This window comes from Crinia signifera, chromosome 3 (assembly GCF_055691185.1).
Source record: "Crinia signifera chromosome 3, ASM5569118v1, whole genome shotgun sequence".
Classification (NCBI taxonomy): domain Eukaryota; kingdom Metazoa; phylum Chordata; class Amphibia; order Anura; family Myobatrachidae; genus Crinia; species Crinia signifera.
In genome coordinates, this window is record NC_139219.1 from 2,472,806 (window position 1) to 2,494,500 (window position 21,695).

A 21,695-nucleotide genomic window follows, 5' to 3' on the forward strand; every position below is an offset into this window, starting at 1 on the left:
TTCAGTTACCTAGCTCCCCACAGGTGCTGGCAATCCTACATTATCCATACCTCCCAGCATGCCCCTCTCCAGGAGGACACAATGCTCAGCTCCTGGGCTTCCCTGGTAATGTATGATTGCCAGCACCTGTGGTGACATCTTTCTTATCAGTTACCTAGCTCCCCACAGGTGCTGGCAATCATACATTATCCATACCTCCCAGCATGCCCCTCTCCAGGAGGACACAATGCTCTGTTCCTGGACTTCCCTGGTAATGTATGATTGCCAGCACCTGTGGTGACACCTTTCTTATCAGTTACCTAGCTCCCCACAGGTGCTGGCAATCATACATTATCCATACCTCCCAGCATGCCCCTCTCCAGGAGGACTCAATGCTCTGCCCCTGGCCTTCCCTGGTAATGTATGATTGCCAGCACCTGTGGTGACACCTTTCTTATCAGTTACCTAGCTCCCCACAGGTGCTGGCAATCATACATTATCCATACCCCCCAGCATGCCCCTCTCCAGGAGGACACAATGCTCTGTTCCTGGGCTTCCCTGGTAATGTATGATTGCCAGCACCTGTGGTGACACCTTTCTTATCAGTTACCTAGCTCCCCACAGGTGCTGGCAATCATACATTATCCATACCTCCCAGCATGCCCCTCTCCAGGAGGACTCAATGCTCTGCCCCTGGCCTTCCCTGGTAATGTATGATTGCCAGCACCTGTGGTGACACCTTTCTTATCAGTTACCTAGCTCCCCACAGGTGCTGGCAATCATACATTATCCATACCCCCCAGCATGCCCCTCTCCAGGAGGACACAATGCTCTGTTCCTGGGCTTCCCTGGTAATGTATGATTGCCAGCACCTGTGGTGACACCTTTCTTATCAGTTACCTAGCTCCCCACAGGTGCTGGCAATCATACATTATCCATACCCCCCAGCATGCCCCTCTCCAGGAGGACACAATGCTCTGTTCCTGGGCTTCCCTGGTAATGTATGATTGCCAGCACCTGCGGTGACACCTTTCTTATCAGTTACCTAGCTCCCCACAGGTGCTGGCAATCATACAGTATCCATACCTCCCAGCATGCCCCTCTCCAGGAGGATACAATGCTCTGTTTCTGGGCTTCCCTGGTAATGTAGGATTGCCATCACCTGTGGTGACACCTTTCTTATCAGTTACCTAGCTCCCAACAGGTGCTGGCAATCATACATTGCCCATACCTCCCAGCATGCCCCTCTCCAGGAGGACACAATGCTCTGTTCCTGGGCTTCCCTGGTAATGTATGATTGCCAGCACCTGTGGTGACACCTTTCTTATCAGTTACCTAGCTCCCAACAGGTGCTGGCAATCATACATTATCCATAACCCCCAGCATGCCCCTCTCCAGGAGGACACAATGCTCTGTTCCTGGGCTTCCCTGGTAATGTATGATTGCCAGCACCTCTGGTGAAACCTTTCTTATCAGTTACCTAGCTCCCCACAGGTGCTGGCAATCCTACATTATCCATACCTCCCAGCATGCCCCTCTCCAGGAGGAAACAATGCTCTGTTCCTGGGCTTCCCTGGTAATGTATGATTGCCATCACCTGTGGTGACACCTTTCTTATCAGTTACCTAGCTCCCCACACGTGCTGGCAATCATACATTATCCATACCTCCCAGCATGCCCCTCTCCAGGAGGACACAATGCTCTGTTCCTGGGCTTCCCTGGTAATGTATGATTGCCATCACCTGTGGTGACACATTTCTTATCAGTTACCTAGCTCCCAACAGGTGCTGGCAATCATGCATTATCCATACCTCCCAGCATGCCCCTCTCCAGGAGGACACAATGCTCTGTTCCTGGGCTTCCCTGGTAATGTATGATTGCCATCACCTGTGGTGACACCTTTCTTATCAGTTATCTAGCTCCCAACAGGTGCTGGCAATCATGCATTATCCATACCTCCCAGAATGCCCCTCTCCAGGAGGACACAATGCTCTGTTCCTGGGCTTCCCTGGTAATGTATGATTGCCAGCACCTGTGGTGATACCTTTCTTATCAGTTACCTAGCTCCCACAGGTGCTGGCAATCATACATTATCCATACCTCCCAGCATGCCCCTCTCCAGGAGGACACAATGCTCTGCTCCTGGGCTTCCCTGGTAATGTATGATTATCAGCACCTGCGGTGACACCTTTCTTATCAGTTACCTAGCTCCACACAGGTGCTGACAATCATATATTATCCTTACCTCCCAGCATGCCCCTCTCCAGAAGGACACAATGCTCTGTTCCTGGCCTTCCCTGGTAATGTATGATTGCCATCACCTGTGGTGACACCTTTCTTATCAGTTACCTAGCTCCCCACACGTGCTGGCAATCATACATTATCCATACCTCCCAGCATGCCCCTCTCCAGGAGGACACAATGCTCTGCTCCTGGCCTTCCCTGGTAATGTATGATTGCCAGCACCTGTGGTGACACCTTTCTTATCAGTTACCTAGCTCCCCACAGGTGCTGGCAATCCTACATTATCCATACCTCCCAGCATGCCCCTCTCCAGGAGGACACAATGCTCTGTTCCTGGGCTTCCCTGGTAATGTATGATTGCCAGCACCTGTGGTGACACCTTTCTTATCAGTTACCTAGCTCCCCACAGGTGCTGGCAATCATACATTGCCCATACCTCCCAGCATGCCCCTCTCAACGAGGACACAATGCTCTGTTCCTGGGCTTCCCTGGTAATGTATGACTGCCATCACCTGTGGTGACACCTTTCTTATCAGTTACCTAGTTTCCCACAGGTGCTGGCAATCCTACATTATCCATACCTCCCAGCATGCCCCTCTCCAGGAGGACACAATGCTCTGCTCCTGGGCTTCCCTGGTAATGTATGATTGCCAGCACCTGTGGTGACACCTTTCTTATCAGTTACCTAGCTTCCCACAGGTGCTGGCAATTATACATTATCCATACCTCCCAGCATGCCCCTCTCCAGGAGGACACAATGCTCTGTTCCTGGGCTTCCCTGTTAATGTATGATTGCCAGCACCTGTGGTGACACCTTTCTTATCAGTTACCTAGCTCCCCACAGGTGATGGCAATCCTACATTATCCATACCTCCCAGCATGCCCCTCTCCAGGAGGACACAGTTATCTGTTCCTGCACTTCCCTGGTAATGTATGATTGCCAGCACCTGTGGTGACACCTCTCTTATCAGTTACCCATCTCCCCACAGGTGATGGCAATCCTACATTACCAGGGATGTCCAGGTACAGAGCATTTTCTCCCTGAAGGAGAGGGTCAGGTAGGCATCCCTGATGTATCGGTGTTCATTTATAGATTAGAGCAGTGCATTCGGTCATATTGCGCCCGGTACCCTGCACTTCAGCCGCTGCGTTCAGGTGTATAGTAAACTATGGAAAATGCCCAAATCAGCAGTAGGGATGACATTGGTGCCTTTGCCATCGATGGTTGCCATTGATGCAAAAGTGCAACTGGCCAGCGGTAGTGTAGTACTATTCAATGGCTGACTATCGATGTTGTTATATATGGATGGTCATCCATTTTGTTTGTTTGGTTGGTCTGTGAGTCAATCAAAATATGGGGGCGGGGCTTCACGGGTATCGGGTGCAGATCTATGCTCCGTGACCCGGCACCTTGGCGAAAAAGCAAAACCAAAACTATTTAAGTTTGACATCGATGGTGGGAAACCATATGTTTCTCACCCATTAATGGCAAAACTATTTGATGATTCCTGATGGTCGATGGCCACCCCTAATCAGCAGTAGCACCTAGGACAGGGGTAGTAGAACTATTGCACCAGCATACATAGAAATGTGGTCTATGGATAAATGTTGAGGTATAGGGGTCCGACAGTCGGGATCCCGACAGTCATTAGCCCGACGTTGAGATCCCGATTGGCCGGACCCGGACAGTATGGTGAGCCCAACTAAGCCCCTTGCGGGCTTGCTGCGGGCGCGGTGGTTCGCTACGTGAACCACCTATTCTATTCTCCCACGACCCCCAGGAGGGAAAATAGCCGACGGCCGTCAGGAACCTGGCTGTCAGTGTTTTGACAGTCGGGATCCCGACTGTCTGGACCCTGTCCGGCACCCGAGGCATCTAAGGGTTTTATTCACCTATAATGTGGCCTAGTTATCAGGATAGACGTGGAATATTGAACATAGAACTTTTGCTGAGCCCTCCCATGCCGTAGCTTGTACTATCCCACACCGAGTGGGACCCTGGCGTAACATCTTATTTAGCAGACGCCACATGTGATTCTCAGCGGCAGAACATCTTAGAAACATAGAAACATAGAATTTGACGGCAGATAAGAACTACTTGGCCCATCTAGTCTGCCCCTTTTTTTTAAACATGTTACCTCAAACCATATTTGATCCTTATTTTTTTTGTAAGGATATCAATATGCTTATCCCAAGCATGTTTAAATTGTACTACTGTATTTGCGTCTACCACCTCTGATGGGAGGCTATTCCACTTATCCATACCTCCCAACTTTGGCCGGTTAGCAGGCGGGGGCTTGGCCTAATTTGGGGGCGTGGCCTATACTCGCGGCTCCCCCACGAGGCCACGCCCCCATTTTGCCGCTATGGGGGCATGACCCAGAGGCTCTGTGAGCCTCTAGCCATGCCCCCAGCCGCCTGGCTGCGGGAATAGACGCTGTGCGCATGCGCACAGTGTTTATTCCCCGCTGCTTAGCATCTGACGGGGGGACTCCCAACAGCCCCCCCACACCGCAGGGAAACTGCCGCCCGCGGGTGGGACAGCGGGACAGGCCCTGACAATCAGGACTGTGGGACTGTTGGGAGGTATGCTTATCTACTACTCTTTCTGTGAAGTAATTCTTCCTCACATTTCCCCTGAATCTTCCTCCCTCTAGTGTCAGTGCATGTCCTCGTGTTCTGCTGCTCCTCTTCCTGTGACTAATGTCTCCCACCTGTACCTTCCTCCCTCTAGTGTCAGTGCATGTCCTCGTGTTCTGCTGCTCCTCTTCCTGTGAAGAATGTCTCCCACCTGTACCTTCCTCCCTCTAGTGTCAGTGCATGTCCTCGTGTTCTGCTGCTCCTCTTCCTGTGACTAATGTCTCCCACCTGTACCTTCCTCCCTCTAGTGTCAGTGCATGTCCTCGTGTTCTGCTGCTCCTCTTCCTGTGAAGAATGTCTCCCACCTGTACCTTCCTCCCTCTAGTGTCAGTGCATGTCCTCGTGTTCTGCTGCTCCTCTTCCTGTGACTAATGTCTCCCACCTGTACCTTCCTCCCTCTAGTGTCAGTGCATGTCCTCGTGTTCTGTTGCTCCTCTTCCTGTGACTAATGTCTCCCACCTGTACCTTCCTCCCTCTAGTGTCAGTGCATGTCCTCGTGTTCTGCTGCTCCTCTTCCTGTGACTAATGTCTCCCACCTGTACCTTCCTCCCCCTAGTGTCAGTGCATGTCCTCGTGTTCTGTTGCTCCTTTTCCTGTGAAGAATGTCTCCCACCTGTACTTTCCTCCCTCCAGTGTGAGTGCGTGTCCCTGTGTTCTGCTGCTCCTCTTCCTGTGACTAATGTCTCCCACCTGTACCTTCCTCCCTCTAGTGTCAGTGCATGTCTTCGTGTTCTGCTGCTCCTCTTCCTGTGAAGAATGTCTCCCACCTGTACCTTCCTCCCCCTAGTGTCAGTGCATGTCCTCGTGTTCTGCTGCTCCTCTTCCTGTGAAGAATGTCTCCCACCTGTACTTTCCTCCCTCCAGTGTGAGTGCGTGTCCCCGTGTTCTCCTGCTCCTCTTCCTGTGAAGAATGTCTCCCACCTGTACCTTCCTCCCCCTAGTGTCAGTGCATGTCCTCGTGTTCTGCTGCTCCTCTTCATGTGGAGAATGTCTCCCACCTGTACCTTCCTCCCTCTAGTGTCAGTGCATGTCCTCGTGTTCTGCTGCTCCTCTTCCTGTGAAGAATGTCTCCCACCTGTACCTTCCTCCCCCTAGTGTCAGTGCATGTCCTCGTGTTCTGCTGCTCCTCTTCCTGTGAAGAATGTCTCCCACCTGTACCTTCCTCCCCCTAGTGTCAGTGCATGTCCTCGTGTTCTGCTGCTCCTCTTCATGTGGAGAATGTCTCCCACCTGTACCTTCCTCCCTCTAGTGTCAGTGCATGTCCTCGTGTTCTGCTGCTCCTCTTCCTGTGACTAATGTCTCCCACCTGTACCTTCCTCCCTCTAGTGTCAGTGCATGTCCTCGTGTTCTGCTGCTCCTCTTCCTGTGAAGAATGTCTCCCACCTGTACCTTCCTCCCTCTAGTGTCAGTGCATGTCCTCGTGTTCTGCTGCTCCTCTTCCTGTGACTAATGTCTCCCACCTGTACCTTCCTCCCTCTAGTGTCAGTGCATGTCCTCGTGTTCTGTTGCTCCTCTTCCTGTGACTAATGTCTCCCACCTGTACCTTCCTCCCTCTAGTGTCAGTGCATGTCCTCGTGTTCTGCTGCTCCTCTTCCTGTGACTAATGTCTCCCACCTGTACCTTCCTCCCCCTAGTGTCAGTGCATGTCCTCGTGTTCTGTTGCTCCTTTTCCTGTGAAGAATGTCTCCCACCTGTACTTTCCTCCCTCCAGTGTGAGTGCGTGTCCCCGTGTTCTGCTGCTCCTCTTCCTGTGACTAATGTCTCCCACCTGTACCTTCCTCCCTCTAGTGTCAGTGCATGTCTTCGTGTTCTGCTGCTCCTCTTCCTGTGAAGAATGTCTCCCACCTGTACCTTCCTCCCCCTAGTGTCAGTGCATGTCCTCGTGTTCTGCTGCTCCTCTTCCTGTGAAGAATGTCTCCCACCTGTACTTTCCTCCCTCAAGTGTGAGTGCGTGTCCCCGTGTTCTGCTGCTCCTCTTCCTGTGACTAATGTCTCCCACCTGCACCTTCCTCCCTCTAGTGTCAGTGCATGTCTTCGTGTTCTGCTGCTCCTCTTCCTGTGAAGAATGTCTCCCACCTGTACCTTCCTCCCCCTAGTGTCAGTGCATGTCCTCGTGTTCTGCTGCTCCTCTTCCTGTGAAGAATGTCTCCCACCTGTACCTTCCTCCCTCTAGTGTCAGTGCATGTCCTCGTGTTCTGTTGCTCCTCTTCCTGTGAAGAATGTCTCCCACCTGCACCTTGTTAAAACCCTTGATATATTTGAAAGTTTATATCATGTCCCCTCTTTCCCATATCTGCTTTATAGTATACATATTAGTATTTTAGTCTTTCCTGGTATGTTTTGTGATGTAGGCCATGCACCATTTTAGTTTCCCATCTCTGTACAGTCTCTAATGTATTTATATCCTTCTGGAGATATGGCCTCCAGAACTGAACACAATACTCTAGGTGAGGCCGTACCAATGACCTATACAGTGGCATTATTACTTCTTTCTTTCTACTGCTGATACCTCTCCCTATACAACCAAGCATCGGACTTGCTTTCTTCATTGCTTTGTTACATTGCCTACCTGCTTTTAAGTCCCCTGAAATAGTGACACCTAGATCCCAATAGTGACAACTAGATCCCTCTCTTCCTCAGTAGTTTCCATTATAGTGCCATTTATTTATCAGCGGCGTAACATCTCATTTATTAGGCGCCACGTGTGCTTCTCAGCGGCGTAACATCTTATTTATCAGGCGCCACATGTGCTTCTCAGTGGCGTAACATCTTATTTATCAGGCGCCACATGTGCTTCTCAGTGGCGTAACATCTTATTTATCAGGCGCCACATGTGCTTCTCAGCGGCGTAACATCTTATTTATCAGGCGCCACATGTGCTTCTCAGCGGCGTAACATCTTATTTATCAGGCGCCACATGTGCTTCTCAGTGGCGTAACATCTTATTTATCAGGCGCCACATGTGCTTCTCAGCGGCGTAACATCTTATTTATCAGGCGCCACATGTGCTTCTCAGTGGCGTAACATCTCATTTATTATGCGCCACGTGTGCCTCTCAGTGGCCTAACATCTTATTTATCAGGCGCCACGTGTGCTTCTCAGTGGCGTAACATCTCATTTATTATGCGCCACGTGTGCTTCTCAGCGCCATAACATCTTATTTATCAGGCGCCACGTGTGCTTCTCAGCGGCGTAACATCTTATTTATCAGACGCCATGTGTGCTTCTCAGCAGCGTAAGATCTTATTTATCAGGCACCATGTGTGCTTCTCAGCGGCATATAATCTTATTTATCAGGCGCCACATGTGCTTCTCAGTGGAGTAACATCTCATTTATTATGCGCCAAGTGTGCCTCTCAGTGGCCTAACATCTTATTTATCAGGCGCCACGTGTGCTTCTCAGTGGCGTAACATCTCATTTATTATGCGCCACGTGTGCTTCTCAGCGGCATAACATCTTATTTATCAGGCGCCACGTGTGCTTCTCAGTGGCGTAACATCTTATTTATCAGGCGCCATATGTGCTTCTCAGCGGCGTAACATCTTATTTATCAGGCACCACGTGTGCTTCTCAGCGACGGAACATATTATTTATCAGTCACCACGTGTGCTTCTCAGCGGCGTAACATTTTATTTATCAGGCACCATGTGTGCTTTTCAGCGGCGTCACTTCTCATTTATTAGGCGCCACGTGTGCTTCTCAGCGGCGTAACATCTTATTTATCAGGCGCCACATGTGCTTCTCAGCGGCGTAACATCTTATTTATCAGGCGCCACGTGTGTTTCTCAGTGGTGTAACATCTCATTTATTAGGCGCCACGTGTGCTTCTCAGCGGTGTAACATCTTATTTATCAGACGCCACGTGTGCTTCTCAGTGGCGTAACATCTCATTTATTATGCGCCACGTGTGCCTCTCAGTGGCCTAACATCTTATTTATCAGGCACCATGTGTGCTTCTCAGCGGCATATAATCTTATTTATCAGGGCCCTTGTGTGCTTCTCAGTGGCGTAACATCTTATTTATCAGGCGCCATATGTGCTTCTCAGCGGCGTAACATCTTATTTATCAGGCACCACATGTGCTTCTCAGCGACGGAACATATTATTTATCAGTCACCACGTGTGCTTCTCAGCGGCGTAACATTTTATTTATCAGGCACCATGTGTGCTTTTCAGCGGCGTCACTTCTCATTTATCAGGCGCCACGTGTGCTTCTCAGCGGCGTAACATCTTATTTATCAGGCGCCACATGTGCTTCTCAGCGGCGTAACATCTTATTTATCAGGCGCCACGTGTGTTTCTCAGTGGTGTAACATCTCATTTATTAGGCGCCACGTGTGCTTCTCAGCGGTGTAACATCTTATTTATCAGACGCCACGTGTGCTTCTCTGCAGTTTACATCTCATTTATTATGCGCCTTGTGTGCTTCTCAGTGGCCTAACATCTTATTTATCAGGGGCCACGTGTGCTTCTCAGTGGCGTAACATCTTATTTATCAGACGCCATGTGTGCTTCTCAGCAGCATAACATCTTATTTATCAGGCACCATGTGTGCGTCTCAGCGGTGTATAATCTTATTTATCAGGGCCCTTGTGTGCTTCTCAGCGGCGTAACATCTTATTTATCAGGCGCCATATGTGCTTCTCAGCGGCGTAACATCTTATTTATCAGGCACCACGTGTGCTTCTCAGCGGCGGAACATATTATTTATCAGGCACCACGTGTGCTTCTCAGCGGCGTAACATCTTATTTATCAGGCGCCACATGTGCTTCTCAGCGGCGTAACATCTTATTTACCAGGCGCCTCATGTGCTTTTCAGCGGCGTAACATCTCATTTATCAGGCGCCACGTGCTTCTCAGCGGCGTAACATCTTATTTATCAGGCGCCACATGTGCTTCTCAGTGGCGTAACATCTTATTTATCAGACGCCACGTGTTCTTCTCAGCGGCGTAACATCTCATTTATTATGCGCCACGTGTGATTCTCAGTGGCCTAACATCTTATTTATCAGGCGTCACGTGTGCTTCTCAGTGGCGTAACATCTCATTTATTATGCGCCACTTGTGCTTCTCAGCGGCGTAACATTTTATTTATCAGGCGCCACGTGTGCTTCTCAGCGGCGTAACATCTTATTTATCAGACGCCATGTGTGCTTCTCAGCAGCGTAACATCTTATTTATCAGGCACCATGTGTGCTTCTCAGCGTCGTATAATCTTATTTATCAGGGCCCTTGTGTGCTTCTCAGTGGCGTAACATCTTATTTATCAGGCGCCATATGTGCTTCTCAGCGGCGTAACATCTTATTTATCAGGCACCACGTGTGCTTCTCAGCGGCGGAACTTATTATTTATCAGGCACCACGTGTGCTTCTCAGCGGCGTAACATCTTATTTATCAGGCGCCACATGTGCTTCTCAGCGGCGTAACATCTTATTTATCAGGCGCCACATGTGTTTATCAGTGGTGTAACATCTCATTTATTAGGCAACACGTGTGCTTCTCAGCGGTGTAACATATTATTTATCAGACGCCACGTGTGCTTCTCAGCAGTGTACATCTTATTTCTCAGGCACCACGTGTGCTTCTCAGCGGCGTAACATCTTATTTATCAGGCACCACGTGTGCTTCTCAGCAGTGTACATCTTATTTCTCAGGCACCACGTGTGCTTCTCAGCGGTGTAACATCTTATTTATCAGGCACCACGTGTGCTTCTCAGCAGCGTAACTTCTTATTTCTCAGGCACCACGTGTGCTTCTCAGCGGTGTAACATCTTATTTCTCAGGCACCACGTGTGCTTCTCAGCGGTGTAACATCTTATTTATCAGGCACCACGTGTGCTTCTCAGCGGTTTAACATCTTATTTATCAGGCACCACGTGTGCTTCTCAGCAGCGTAACTTCTTATTTCTTAGGCACCACGTGTGCTTCTCAGCGGTGTAACATCTTATTTCTCAGGCACCACGTGTGCTTCTCAGCGGTGTAACATCTTATTTATCAGGCACCACGTGTGCTTCTCAGCGGTGTAACATTTTATTTATCAGGCACCACGTGTGCTTCTCAGCGGCATAACATCTTATTTATCAGGCGCCACGTATGCTTCTCAGCGGCGTAACATCTTATTTATCAGACGCCATGTGTGCTTCTCAGCAGCGTAACATCTTTTTTATCAGGCACCACGTGTGCTTCTCAGCGGCGTATTATCTTATTTATCAGGGCCCTTGTGTGCTTCTCAGTGGCGTAACATCTTATTTATCAGGCGCCACATGTGCTTCTCAGCGGTGTAACATCATATTTATCAGGCGCCACATGTGTTTCTCAGTGGTGTAACATCTCATTTATTAGGCGCCACGTGTGCTTCTCAGCGGTGTAACATCTTATTTATCAGACGCCACGTGTGCTTCTCAGCAGTGTACATCTCATTTATGATGCGCCACATGTGCTTCTCAGTGGCCTAACATCTTATTTATCAGGCGCCACGTGTGCTTCTCAGTGGCGTAACATCTCATTTATTATGCGCCACGTGTGCTTCTCAGCGGCGTAACATCTTATTTATCAGGCGCCACGTGTGCTTCTCAGTGGCGTAACATCTTATTTATCAGATGCCATGTGTGCTTCTCAGCAGCGTAACATCTTATTTATCAGGCACCATGTGTGCTTCTCAGCGGCGAATAATCTTATTTATCAGGGCCCTTGTGTGCTTCTCAGTGGCGTAACATCTTATTTATCAGGCGCCATATGTGCTTCTCAGCGGCGTAACATCTTATTTATCAGGCACCACGTGTGCTACTCAGCGGCGTAACATCTTATTTATCAGGCACCATGTGTGCTTTTCAGCGGCGTCACTTCTTATTTATCAGGCACCACGTGTGCTTCTCAGCGGTGTAACATCTTATTTATCAGGCACCACGTGTGTTTCTCAGCAGCGTAACTTCTTATTTCTCAGGCACCACGTGTGCTTCTCAGCGGTGTAACATCTTATTTCTCAGGCACCACGTGTGCTTCTCAGCGGTGTAACATCTTATTTATCAGGCACCACGTGTGCTTCTCAGCGGTGTAACATCTTATTTATCAGGCACCACGTGTGCTTCTCAGCAGCGTAACTTCTTATTTCTTAGGCACCACGTGTGCTTCTCAGCGGTGTAACATCTTATTTATCAGGCACCACGTGTGCTTCTCAGTGGTGTAACATCTTATTTATCAGGCACCACGTGTGCTTCTCAGCAGCGTAACTTCTTATTTGTTAGGCACCACGTGTGCTTCTCAGCGGTGTAACATCTTATTTCTCAGGCACTACGTGTGCTTCTCAGCGGTGTAACATCTTATTTATCAGGCAACACGTGTGCTTCTCAGCAGCGTAACTTCTTATTTCTCAGGCACCACGTGTGCTTCTCAGCGGTGTAACATCTTATTTATCAGGCACCACGTGTGTTTTTCAGCGGCGGAACATCTTATTTATCAGGCACCACGTGTGCTTCTCAGCGGTGTAACATCTTATTTATCAGGCACCACGTGTGCTTCTCAGCAGCGTAACTTCTTATTTCTCAGGCACCATGTGTGCTTCTCAGCGGCGTATAATCTTATTGATCAGGCACCACGTGTGCTTCTCAGCGGCGGAACATATTTATCAGATACCACGTGTGTTTCTCAGCGGCGGAACATTATTGATCAGGCACCACGTGTGCTTCTCAGCGGCGGAACATATTTATCAGGCACCACGTGTGCTTCTCAGCGGCGGAACATATTTATCAGGCACCACGTGTGCTTCTCAGCGGTGGAACATATTTATCAGGCACTACGTGTGCTTCTCAGCGGCGGAACATATTTATCAGGCACCACGTGTGCTTCTCAGCGGCGGAACATATTATTTATCAGGCACCACGTGTGCTTCTCAGCAGCGTAACATCTTATTTATAAGGCGCCACGTGTGCTTCTCAGCAGCGGTACTTCATACTGTAGCTGTTTGGAAATGAATCGAACCTGCACTATGCCATAATGTGCTATCCCGTAGATGACATGCACTTACAGGCAACTCTCTGACACCAAGGGCCACTGTAACAGCTGGCGGATAATGGCGGCTACGGGACCAGGTATACGGATGGAGCCTGGCCAGCCACGTAGATGCGTATCACTCCTATATACATTTCTCTGTGCACGCAGCGCAGGAGCAATTACACGTCGCTCCGAATGGACCCATTGTTTCCCATATAGTGGCCCTGGGGCAGTTCATCTGGTCCGGCTGCCAAAGTCAATGGAAGTCAGCAGAAAGTTTAGTACCTCTTAGGTCACAATTATGTTGCGCCAATGGAATTTGTCAAAGGCCCAGAATTATTCGGATGTTTGCACTCTGACAGCCATATTTTCATTTTAACTTAATAAGAGTCACGGCTCTGGGGAAATATATCTGCAATGTTTAGGGGAAACCTCTGACAGAATGACAAAGATTGTGCAGAGAAATGTAAAGCTATTAGGTTATATACGGCTACAGCGAGACCCCGACCCAAACATAACCTGTCTGTAAGGTCACCTACTCCTGCCAAGCGGTAATGCTGTTATGACTTGCCAATGATTAGCACCATGACGTAATTGGCTTTTACCATGACTGTGCATTAAATTACATTCTAGTCCGTGGTATAGTAGGTAAAATGTGCCGTCCGTTGTATTAGAAAACTAAAATGCAATTTTTGTTAAATCTGCTTTTCTGTAGCGGTAATATGTGTTATAGGGTCTGTGGGGGTTATTTTGGTTCACTCCTGACAAAATCCTTCTTAGAAGGACAAAACCATGTGCACTGCAGGTGGGGCAGATGTTACTTGTGCAGAGAGAGGGGTGGGGTTTTTACTTCAAAGTGAGATCTATATTGCAGTGTAAAAATAAAGCAGCCAGAATTTACCCTGCACAGAAACAAAATAACAGCCACATCTAATGCTGGCCACACATCAGACCAACTTTCCTCCAACCATCCAACTAGTTGCTTGGATGGAATAAAAAGCTGGTACTGGATGGGAGCAAATGACAATCAGAAATGTGCTCACAAACCCAGGAAAATGGGCAAAAACCTTCAGTCAAGTTGTTCAAATCAAACAGGTTCAACTACATCTGGAATCTGGAAAAAAGGAAAAAACTGTCGCTCAGAGACGGTACGTCTCTGAGCGACAGTTTTTTCCTTTTTTCCAGATTTTGGGAGCAAATTTCTGAAGTAAATATTAAATTTGCTCCCATCCAGTACCAGCTTTTTATTCCATCCAAGCAACTAGTTGGATGGTTGGAGGAAAGTTGGTCTGATGTGTGGCCAGCATAATTCTCTCTGCACATTTTACATCTGCCCCACCTGTAGTGCACTTGGCTTTGTCCATCTAAGAAGGAATTTGTCAGAAGGAGTGAACCAAAATAACCCCCTGTGTGCCGTAAAGTGTGTTAGGGGGTCTGCGCGCTACTGTAGCGGTAATATGTGTTAGGGGGTCTGCGCGCTACTGTAGCGGTAATATGTGTTAGGTGGTCTGCGTTCTACTGTAGCGGTAATATGTGTTAAAAGGTCTGCGCACTACTGTAGCGGTAATATGTGTTAGGGGGTCTGCGTGCTACTGTAGCGGTAATATGTGTTAGGGAGTCTGCGTGCTACTGTAGCGGTAATATGTGTTAGGGCCTCTGCGTGCTACTGTAGCGGTAATATGTGTTAGGGAGTCTGTGTGCTACTGTAGCGGTAATATGTGTTAGGAGGTCTGCGTGCTACTGTAGCGGTAATATGTGTTAGGGGGTCTGCGTGCTACTGTAGCGGTAATATGTGTTAGGGGGTCTGCGTGCTACTGTAGTGGTAATATGTGTTAGGGGGTCTGCGTGCTACTGTAGCGGTAATATGTGTTAGGGTGTCTGCGTGCTACTGTAGCGGTAATATGTGTTAGGGGGTCTGCGAGCTACTGTAGTGGTAATATGTGTTAGGGGGTCTGCGTGCTACTGTAGCTGTTATATGTGTTAGGGGCTCTGCGTGCTACTGTAGCGGTAATATGTGTTAGGGGGTCTGCGTGCTACTGTAGCGGTAATATGTGTTATAGGGACTGCGCACTACTGTAGCGGTAATATGTGTTATAGGGTCTGTGTGCTACTGTAGCGGTAATATGTGTTAGGGGTCTGCGTGCTACTGTAGCGGTAATATGTGTTAGGAGGTCTGCGTGCTACTGTAGCGGTAATGTGTGTTAGGGGTCTGCGTGCTACTGTAGCGCTAATATGTGTTAGGGGGTCTGCATGCTACTGTAGCGGTAATATGTGTTATAGGGTCTGCGTGCTACTGTAATGGTAATATGTGTTAGGTGGTCTGCGTGCTACTGTAGCGGTAATATGTGTTAGGGGGTCTGCGTGCTACTGTAGCGGTAATATGTGTTAGGGGGTCTGCGTGCTACTGTAGCCGTAATATGTGATATAGGGTCTGCGTGCTACTGTAGCGTTAATATGTGATATAGGGTCTGCGTGCTACTGTAGCGGTAATATGTGTTAGGGGTCTGCGTGCTACTGTAGCGTTAATATGTGATATAGGGTCTGTGTGCTACTGTAGCGGTAATATGTGTATGGGGGTCTGCGTGCTAATGTATCGGTAATATGTGATATAGGGTCTGCGTGCTACTGTAGCGGTAATATGTGTTAGGGGTCTGCGTGCTACTGTAGCGTTAATATGTGATATAGGGTCTGCGTGCTACTGTAGCGGTAATATGTGTATGGGGGTCTGCGTGCTAATGTCTCGGTAATATGTGATATAGGGTCTGCGTGCTACTGTAGCGGTAATATGTGTTAGGAGGTCTGCGTGCTACTGTAGCGGTAATATGTGTTAGGGGTCTGCGTGCTACTGTAGCGGTAATATGTGATATAGGGTCTGCGTGCTACTGTAGCGGTAATATGTGTTAGGGGTCTGCGTGCTACTGTAGCGTTAATATGTGATATAGGGTCTGCGTGCTAATGTATCGGTAATATGTGTTATAGGGTCTGCGTGCTACTGTAGCGGTAATATGTGTTAGGGGGTCTGCGTGCTACTGTAGCGGTAATATGTGATATAGGGTCTGCGTGCTACTGTAGCAGTAATATGTGTTAGGGGGTCTGCGTGCTAATGTGTTATAGGGTCTGCGTGCTAATGTAGCGGTAATATGTGTTATAGGGTCTGTGTGCTACTGTCGCGTTAATATGTGATATAGGGTCTGCGTGCTACTGTAGCGGTAATATGTGATATAGGGTCTGCGTGCTACTGTAGCGGTAATATGTGTTAGGGGTCTGCGTGCTACTGTAGCGTTAATATGTGATATAGGGTCTGCGTGCTAATGTATCGGTAATATGTGTTATAGGGTCTGCGTGTTACTGTAGCGGTAATATGTGTTAGGGGGTCTGCGTGCTACTGTAGCGGTAATATGTGATATAGGGTCTGCGTGCTACTGTAGCAGTAATATGTGTTAGGGGGTCTGCGTGCTAATGTGTTATAGGGTCTGCGTACTAATGTAGCGGTAATATGTGTTATAGGGTCTGCGTGCTACTGTAGCGGTAATATGTGATATAGGGTCTGCGTGCTACTGTCGCGTTAATATGTGATATAGGGTCTACGTGCTACTGTAGTGGATTTATTGCATGTAACTCCCAGGGAGCTGCAGGTTGGGGGTAAATGAACCTGCAGCTGCCCATTCTTTTGTATGGGGTTTTCATATCTCCTGTCCGCTACAGAGTGGGGGGACACCTCTCCTGCCTTGCGCTGTCCTGCGCTGCAGATAGATGCATGCCAGTGGTCCAGCACTGCTGGCACACGACTAGAGATCATATCGGATGCGATACATTGCGGGTGCGAAAAGGCTCTTGCGTTGTGCCACTGGCGGCTGCACATACGACTTACCATATGTGCAGCTCGTCTGACTTACGGGTCCTGTCCCATGTGCTACGGGACTGGCATCAGATTGGATGTCATACACATGCGATTTGAGCTATTTCTCGTCCTGATCTGCTGGAATCGGGTGACATTGGGCCCAATTTGCATAGTGTATGGGGACCTTTTGGAGCTAGGAGGTCTGTATGCTACTGTAGCGGCAATATGTTACTTCTAACGTATAATTCTATAGATTGTAAGCGTGCGAGCAGGGCCCTCCTACCTTTTGACTGTGTGTAAATACCCAGTTTGTTGTATCACTGTCTCATTTGTAAAGTGCAATGGAATCTGCTGCGCTATATAAGAAACTGTTAATAAATAATAATTCTCCTGTCCAGTGTTGGTAGGAGGTCTGCTGTCCTGGGTCAGGTTATTTGTGGATCCGGACACGGCTGGAGTACGGGGCCCTGACAGTGCAGGCGACAGAGGTAGGTTTAATAAAAGGTTTGTTCATGCATCAATATGAATATCACAAGATCAATCATAACTGGAACTGAAACAGACCGATATAAATAATGGAGAATGTTCTGCGCTCCAGGGTGTGCTGGGATTATACAAATGGAACGGGAATATGTTTGGGGTAAACACCTAAAATGATGTCAGTGTCCCGCTATATATGGACCTGGCTGTATATATCAGTCGCACATGTGTAATGATTTTTGTTTGCAGAGGTGAATAGTGAATTATTTGAAAGAAAATCCTCAGTTCCCAGATGTGGCGTTGGAGAGGTTCTAGCAGCAGCGCCCAATGAGACGCCGGCCGTGTTTCTGTTCTACAGAAATGTAGCTTTGAAATGATCCCCGGACTAGGTTTATTGTATATAACATGCTTGAGCTGCTCGCACATAAAGTTTTACTGCCCAGGTGCAGGCTGCTTGGAGTACAACAAAGATCACACAATAAATGAGGCTGCGCCAGGACTTGTGTGAGAATAAACACAATATACACAACATTCAGAACCTTCCATTATTAATATAAGAAAATCCATTCATGTATGTTACATGTTCTGTATTCAGTCCTCACAATGAGATTACAGCGCTTTATTGTCGCCACAAAGGTCATTTGTGTGATTTGTTGTGCGGGACAGTGTGTCCTGTGTAATAATGTGATGCAAGCTGACACATCATGTATTTATAGTTCATGCACTTTAGTACATATATATATATATATATATATATATATATATATATATATCTGTAGAAATTGAAGTATTTTTTTAATATATAAAAAAACAGACAACAAGTGTTAAAAGGTTAGAGGATGGTAAGCGTACCAAATATTTCCTCAGGTGTGGGTTTAAATACCACAAGATGTTATATCTACCCGTCCACGGATATCAGCAGACCGCCTTTCCTCCTGCGGGATCCCAGTTCGCAACGCCGCGCTCAGAGTTCTCCACGGACCGCAAGCACGCCGGGACTTTCTCCATGCTGGTTCAGAGGCACGCCGGACACCGGGACACAGAACACGGATGACGTCACACAGGTACGCCTCAAACGCGTTTCGTCATAGAGACTTCGTCAGTCAGTGACGAAGTCTCTATGACGAAACTGCACGGTTTGAGCGCAGCTTTATAATCCATTTGGTTATATATATGTGTATATATATATATATATATATATATATATATATATATATATATATATATATACGTACCTCAAAGACACCACCTCCTTGTTGGTTAAACTCCAAAATCTGCCCGAAATTCCCAAAGACAGCTACGTATGCACCATGGACATTGTATCCTTATATACAAATATCCCGCAAGAAGCGGGGGTGGAAGCAGTCAACAGACTTCTTGCTTCTAGCAGTCTCTATACGGGACCAGAATTATCATTTTTTTTTACAATTACTGTCATTGACATTATCCAAAAATTACTTTCTTTTTGATGGCAATTGGTATTTGCAGCGCCGGGGCTGCGCAATGGTTTCTTGCGTAGCTCCGGCGTTTGCAAATGCCTACATGTTTGATGTGGAGCGTGACTTTTTCTTTTCTAATCCTGCAGTTGCCAAAAACAGTTTTTTCTTCACCAGATATATAGATGACATGTTGGTGATCTGGACAGGTCACCGGCAGGAATTCATTGACCTGATGGAGTACGTGAACGGTCTTGATAGTACCATTAAGTTCACATACGAAATTAGCCAAACCACTGTACACTGTCAATATTCAACTGATAGATGGCCAACTTAGGACCAGTCTGTACAAAAAACCCACAGACCATAACACTGTTATCTAGCTCCAGTCTTCACCCCATTGCCACAGTGAGGGGTTTACCCTACTCGCAATTTCTGCGGATAAGACGCATTTGCGATAATATCGCGGATGCTGAAAAAGAAATAGATCTGATGATCAGCAAGTTCTTAGTCCGAGGGTACAATCATAATGATTTACAACAGGCCAAAAATAAAGCCATGTCCATCTCTAGAGCTACAAAAGCAAGAACAATCCATCTTCAATTATAAAAATTCCCTTTGTCCAGAAGTACAACCACGCTAGCCAGCAAATAGTTAAAACTGCTAGGCAATTATGGCCCATGGTCCAGGAAACCCGGCCTTAAAAACCTTTGCCAAAAGCTCCATCTTACCCAGCTTTCAAAGACAACGCAATCTCACAGATTGGCTTGTCCGCAATGACATTACTGGATTTCAGAAACAAAGACCTTCACACTTCATGAGTAAAAAACCCGGGAAGTTTCTTTTGCCATCCCCATTCGAGAGCTAAAATCCCGATTAAACACGTACTGACCTGTACCAGCACCTATATTATTTATATTATTAGATGCCCATGTGGTCTTTTATATGTTGGGAAGACCACCTGCACCTTGAAAGAAAGGATGGCCACTCACAGGTCGACCATCAGACACTCGTTGGAGGGCAAGATTTCTGGCATAAATCAACCCGTACCTAGGCACTTTAGGGAACAGGGCCATAACCTAGCCACCTTACGGTATAAAATAATAGACCATATACCAGCCAATGTTACAGGAGGAGATTGCGGTAAACTGTTACTGCAACGGGAGGCTCGTTGGATACACCGACTGAATACGGTCCCGTTGGATACACCGACTGAATACGGTCCATCCAGCGGGTCTTAATGAATATTGTAGCTTCACCTGCTTTCTGTGATATTTCCTTTATTGGTTTCTCCTCAGGATATTTTCACTTCAATTTTGCCGTCACAGTGTTTGTTCCGGTGACAGCCGCTGACATGTCTGATTGATTGCTTATTGCCTGCTCTCCTTGATATTCTTATTACTGACATGTTACATGCATTCTTGATTCGTTTTGACTGTTTTTAAATGTTATGTCACTTTTGTTTACAGGGGTTGCCTGGCAACCGCCCGTCTGTCCGGAGACACCGATATGCGCCGCAGAGGGTGCCATAGGTGCTGGACACCAGGAGCGTGGGATCCCCTGCACGGTGGTGGTGTTCTCTATTTAGGTGAGTGCTTGTACATATGTTTTTTGAGCCAGAAGACGAGCAATAAAGCTCGAGCTTGACTTTTTGCATCATTTATTTAAATGAGTGCTAGTGGTTACCGCAATATATATATATATATATATATATATATATATATATATATAAAACGTACAAAAGGCGATGTCACTCCAGGTCTTTTACAAAAACAAAAGCGTTTACTGATGCCTACGGCGTTTCGGGCCCAGCCCGTCTTCAGGACATAATCAGGATTATGTCCTGAAGACGGGCTAGGCCCGAAACGCTGTAGGCATCAGTAAACGCTTTTGTTTTTGTAAAAGACCTGGAGTGACATCCCCTTTTGTACGTTATACTAGTGGAACTGTTTCCACCTCTGATGGGCACCCGGGCCAGTTGATCACCTAAAAGCGAGAGGGGCAGTGCCGGACTTGACATGCAGTATATATATATATATATATATATATATATATATATATATATATATATATATATATATATATAGTCCAGATTTCTCCAAAGAGAAGTAGGCACTCTCTGTTGTAATCATAAAGATATGCGTTTTAAAATTCAATTCATAATTTATTTCATCAAATTCATAGATAGGTTGTGTTCATTATAGCCCCGACGTTTCGGTCCATCGGTATCGGACCTTTATCAAGGAGCAGGAAATATAAGGGGCAAACATGCAAACATATAGTGAGTGCATAATCCCCCCTTACACACATAAAACACAATAAGATATATACAAAAAATCTAATCACTTACATGGGTCAAATGAACTCATAGGAAGACACAGCGTGGAAATGGTGAAGATACCTCCTTGGACAGGAGGACAGCATAGACATACCTGCCCGGGCCCGGCTTATATACCCTGTGTTTATGCACTAATGGGTCACGTGGCACGGGAAATCTCCCGCCACGAGCGTCTGTGTGGAGCTTCCGGTATGTAAAGCCGGAAGTTCCGGTGATCGTGAAGCGCATCTGGTGTATATATATATATATATATATATATATATATATATATATATATATAGCTCCAAGTCTGCCGGCACTCTGCAGTAAATAATCAGCTGCTCCCGGTGCCCGAAGAGAATACAATAGATATCCAAACCCCCACAGGGGAATAAACGGCACTCAGGAGACGGTGTAGATAGATAAACAGAACAAAGTGTATTGGGGACGTTTCGGGGGACAAACCCCGTCCTCAGCCCAATCCTACAGCACTGTGCACACCTATCAGACATCTGTGAGGACTGCGTGTTCAGAAGGGGGTACAGATTGCAGTGTAAGAATATAGCTTTCAGCAGTGCTGGGCTACATATTTACCCATCATGCTACTGGTCTATCTATAATGGGTGTGAGGTGTCCAGGGGGACACCCTGCACCCATTTAAATATATGAACTTCTCCATTGGTCCCCAGCGCTGGCTGCACAGCGCAAGAACTAGTGGGGAAATGGCTGCCATGGCATATGCGCAATTGTGGTGTCCCTGGGAACG

The 21,695-nt window shown here is 47.3% G+C and overlaps 1 long non-coding RNA gene across 3 annotated transcripts in view; it reads left to right on the forward strand.

Annotated features, from left to right (window-relative positions):
• Nucleotides 1-21,695, forward strand: part of LOC146063122 (uncharacterized) — a 49,620-nt gene that overhangs the window by 7,804 nt on the left and 20,121 nt on the right. The window contains exons 2-4 of one of the 3 annotated variants that reach the window (XR_014471548.1): nucleotides 17,095-17,184; nucleotides 18,044-18,240; nucleotides 20,082-20,200. This is a non-coding gene — a long non-coding RNA (uncharacterized LOC146063122). The remainder of the gene's footprint in view (nucleotides 1-17,094; nucleotides 17,185-18,043; nucleotides 18,241-20,081; nucleotides 20,201-21,695) is intronic. The other 2 variants (XR_014471550.1, XR_014471549.1) reach the window with 2 other exon arrangements.